This window comes from Octodon degus, unplaced genomic scaffold (genome assembly GCF_000260255.1).
Source record: "Octodon degus isolate 3935 unplaced genomic scaffold, OctDeg1.0 scaffold00050, whole genome shotgun sequence".
Lineage (NCBI taxonomy): Eukaryota > Metazoa > Chordata > Mammalia > Rodentia > Octodontidae > Octodon > Octodon degus.
Window position 1 is genome coordinate 7827538 of NW_004524626.1, and position 4547 is coordinate 7832084.

At 60.0% G+C, this 4547-nt stretch overlaps 1 protein-coding gene across 4 annotated transcripts in view; it reads left to right on the forward strand.

Annotated features, from left to right (window-relative positions):
- Celf5 (CUGBP Elav-like family member 5) overlaps nucleotides 1-4547 on the forward strand; it is a 35802-nt gene that overhangs the window by 513 nt on the left and 30742 nt on the right. The window lies entirely within an intron of this gene.

The window sequence follows — 4547 nt, forward strand, 5'->3', positions numbered from 1 at the left end:
CCCCGTCGGGGAACTTTCCATTCCACCCTCTGCACTCCTCGGCTTTGGTCACCGCACAAAGCCAGGCCAGCGGCGGCCGGGCAGGTCCGGCAGCAGGGGACACGGATGCCCAGGACGCGGGGATCATCGGTAACTACAAAGAAAGAGAGGGTGGGGGGCTCCGGGAAGCGCCTGCCATCTCTTCTTCCCCGCCTCCGGCTCCGGTTCAAGTTCAGTCTTGGCGGTCGCCGTCGCCCTCAGCCGGGTTGGGGTCTGAGGCCAAGACAATGAACCCGAGCCCAGGTTCTAGGGTGCTGCGGGGAGGAGCCAGGCGTGGGCGCCCGGGAGGCAGGTGAGGCTGGGGTGTGTGGCCTCCGGACCCCCACCCAAGGCATCCGGAAAGGGTGGCCCCGGCCCTGGCGGCACCGCTGCTGGGCCGGGTGTGTGCGTGTGGGTGGCTCTGCTGTCCAGGGTTGGGGACTAGGCATGAGGACTCCGGAGACTATTGACGCTGGGCACACCTGGGTCCCCATTCTCTAGCAAGATCCCAGAGGGACCTGGGAGAAGGACCAGGACCTGTGACCTGTTCCAAATCCTGTTTGTTCCTCTCTTGTCCCCAAGCCTGGCATGCATGGTGAGCACAAATACATGTTGAATGAATGAATGAATGAATGAATGAATGAATGAATGAATGAATGAGAGGCCGAGTGAATGGGAGCCTGGGTGGATGACGCTTCTGGCAGGGCCCTGGCAGGGTCAGCTGGGATGAGTCCCTGACCTGTCCCTTCAGCCTGAGATCCTCCAGTTGGTGTGGGGGGACAGCTCCCATCCTCCACCTCTTTACAAAATCAACCCCCCCCCCAAAAAAAATGAGGCCCTAAAAAATCTAACTCCTCCTTGTGGTCCAGGAGGGCAGGGGGCTCACAGTGGATCAGCAGCCAAGCTGGGGTCCCTGCTAATGAAGGGGACCCCAGTCCCTGGGATATCTGAGTACCAATTTTGAGGAAGATTTTGGGGTAATAGGGGTGAGTCCATGTGGCCCCCAGAGTTGCTGTAAGGGGCATGGTGAGGTCAGTGTCAGAGGCCAGCTGGGTGCTGGAGTGGACTTGTCTGCACCCCAAAATCATCAGCAATGGAGGGGTTGGGCTGGATCTTTCTCTGGACCAGAGCCTGAGTTTCCAGGGAGTGAAGTGGGTTTTTGTTTGTTTGTTTGTTTGTTTTGTTTTCTGGTTTGAGAATGTTGGGGCCTAAGGACACCTCTGGGTGTTTTGCGTCCTTTGGGAGGGCAGAAATTGAGCCGCAAAGTGTCTGTGATAGCCACACGGAGGGGTCCTGACTGTTGCCCAGTCGCTCCCTTTCCTACCCCTAGAATGCACGGGGCAGTAGGTCCCCAACCTGTGTGGCACCCAGCAGGACCTGACCTGGCCACTTGGCATGAATCAGACATGGGCAGGAGCCAGGGCCATTATTCTGCCTCTGGGACTCTGCTGTGTGACTCCTGGCCAGTGCCAGCCCTCTCTGGGCCTTAGCCAAAGCAGGGTGGCATTGAATGGGAAGACCTGGGGGAGGGAAGGGACCCAAGGCCCTGCTGCCAGCACTCCTTTCATGTGATTTTATTTCTGGGAAGCCAGAAGTGTACCTGCCAACTGTTGGGGTCAGAGCAGTGGGAGCCCCCCCCCCCCCACCAGGTAGGTGGAGAGCAATCATTTCCAGAGCAGATCCTCCCTGGGTGCCCGGATGTGGAGTCTTGTGAAGTGGGGGCTAGGGGAGCTGTGCAGGCACCAGGGATGCAGTGGGAATGTCCTGGGGAGCACCCCTGTGGGGCACCCCAAATGGAGGGGTCATCCAGGTTCTCCTTGCCTGCAAGTTTTGCCCCTTACCTTACTGAAGCAACCCCAGAGCAGCTTCAGAATGTCGTGCATTTTAAGGAAACTGAGTCCCAAAGAGAGGGACCCGCTTGGTTTTCACAGGAACTCCTCTAGGCCCCCATCCCCCACACACCTCTCATTCCCAGGCCTGGGGATGTGGAGAGAAAGCTTTAGGGCATAGGGGTAGCAGCTCCCCAGCCAGGATAAGGCCCGCAAGGACGGTGTGGAGAGGGTGGGGGAGGTGCTGAGGACCCCAGAGGGGCTTGGGAAGGGGAGGGTGAGGCCAGGGTCAGGTTCAGGGTGTGGCAGGGGTGTGATGGGGTTAGGGTTAGGGCTGTTCCTGGCTTTTTGGAGGCAGGGATGCAGGCAGAGATAGACGTGGAGTCAAGGAGAGATATAGAGACCCCGGGACCCCAAGGGAGCAAGGGGCCAGGGAGAGATGGAGAAGGGGTACAGGGTAGCCAGCCACTCCCGGAGCCCCAATTCTGTGCCCCACCCAGAGAAAGGGGTCCAGCGCATCGCCCCCGCCAGGCGGACCCTGGCTACCTAGTAGCTCCTGAAGTCTCCTGGGGGGCAACCTGATGGGCAGGGATGACCCTGCTTCAAGGGGACCATGAGGAGCCCCCCACGCGGGGATAGCATGTGAATGCCTCCCCAACTCGGGTGGCTGCGCGGCCCCCTTTAAGTAAATCGCGTCCGCATTTGCATGCTAATGACAATATTTATCTTAAAGCGGCGCTGGGGAGCTGGGGATGGGAGGGCCCCCCCAGGGTGGCGGGGGCCGCGTTGCCATGGGAGCGGGGGAGGGAAGGGGGCGGCTGCAGCGGGGGCGCAGGGTGACCTAGCTGCGGAGCTCCTTAGGGAATCTCAGGCTCTAAGGCAGGCGCAGACTCCACCTTGCCTCAGTTTCCCCAGCTGCCTTTAGGAGGCTGTGGAGCCTCCTATGTGTGACACTGATGGCGTTTCTGTGGTCCAGTTAGGTGGAGAACATGCACTGAGTGCCAGCTGTGTTCCAGTGTGCGTGTGCGTGCGAGTGTGTGCACATGTGTGTGCGAGCGTGTGTGTGCACGTGTGCGTGTACACACTGTCATCTGGAACTAAGAGAGATTCCTTGGGGACCCACGGTGGGACAAGCTGGGTGTTAACCCGCCCTCCAGGTGGAGGAAGTGCTGTTTTATTCCTTCGCAGAAACACTTTGGGCTCCTATGAAGGGCAGGAAGTGCGAGTGAGGGGTGTGTGTGTGCCTTCCCGGGTTCTGGCAGAGGGGACAGGGCAGCGAAGGCCTGGATGTGAGGAGCACAGTTGGAGGAGAGGAGGGGGAGGGGAGGGGGGGCAGGAGACTGATCTGGCACCTTTACTGAGGGCACTGGGGAGCCATGGAGGAGCTTAGAGCAGAGGAGGAATTCAGACCAGAAGAAAAGGCCTGTTAACTGTGCTGCTGGGCCAGCAGATGGCTGCTGCGGCGGGGGTGGGGCTCCGGGTGGGGAGGAGAGACCCTGGAGGGCTCTGGAGGAGCAGGGCTCAGAGCCCAGAGGGGCCACACCCCGGCCCAGATCCCACAGCAGCGGGGCTGCCCCAAGCCCTGAGCCTCTTTGGAGGAGGAGAGGGTGAGATTCGCCAGCTCCAGCAGGAGGACTGAGCTTGGGAGACACCCTCCTGCACAGCCCAGAGATCGTGTCGCCCTCATCGTCACGGTGGTGTCTGTCTGCTCAGAGGCAGGGGAGGCAGGGACGTCCTGTTCGCCAGGGAGCCTGCGGTGGGACAGAGCGGGAGGCGCAGGGAGTGGCCCATGAGTCAGTGCGCGTGGGCTCGCAGGCGGGGGCTGGCGGGTGGGAGGGGTGGGCGGACGGAGGTGTGAAAATACGCGTGGGTGGATAGAAATGGGATGGGTGGGCAGATGGACGGTGGGTGATGGGCGCGGGCTGCTTGGGGGTGCATACACGTGGGGTGGGGTGGACTTGGTGAATGGTGGATACAGGTAGGACGGGTGGTTGGGTGATGAGAGCGTGAATGGATGGATGGATGGATGGGTGTGGGGGATCCGGAGGGACACGGGTGTGCGTGTACAGGATGGTGCCGGGCGCGGGCTGGATGGGGAGGACAGGGCCTGTCTAGGGCACCTGTCCCATCCGTCCTCGCTGCCGAAGACGGCTGATCGGCTCCTTCACGGAATCTGCTTGCACTCTTGGCTCTGGTTTTTGTTTTCATGAGATCTTGGATAAGCGCCTCCATCCTTCCTCAACCTGAGCCGCTGGGTGACAGGTGAAAAGTATCAATAGCCCCTTACCAACAGGTGTGACTGTGAGCGCTGCACCAGGCCTCGTGGAAAGGGCTGCGGCACTTCCCCGCATGGGGCAGCGCCCTGCACTCGGGGTCTGGCAGCCAAACAGTCAGGAGGGTTTATTCGGTCCCTGTTGTGTCCACCAGGCACTGAGCCTGGCTCTGGATACCCCAGCAGTCTAGGGATGAGGAAATGACAACACTCACACACAAATAAAGTTTAATTGTTGTGCGCTGTCGAAAGATAAGCTATGCCTTACCTTGGCAATGAAAATGAGGTGGCGTCTGAGATGAGACTCGAATGGCAGATGAGAAAGCTGTTGCTCTAAAGGAAAGAAAGGGGCTGGTGAGATGGCTCAGTGGTCTAAAGCACCTACTTAGAACAAGCTTAGCAAAGCACAGGGACCACGGTTCAATCCC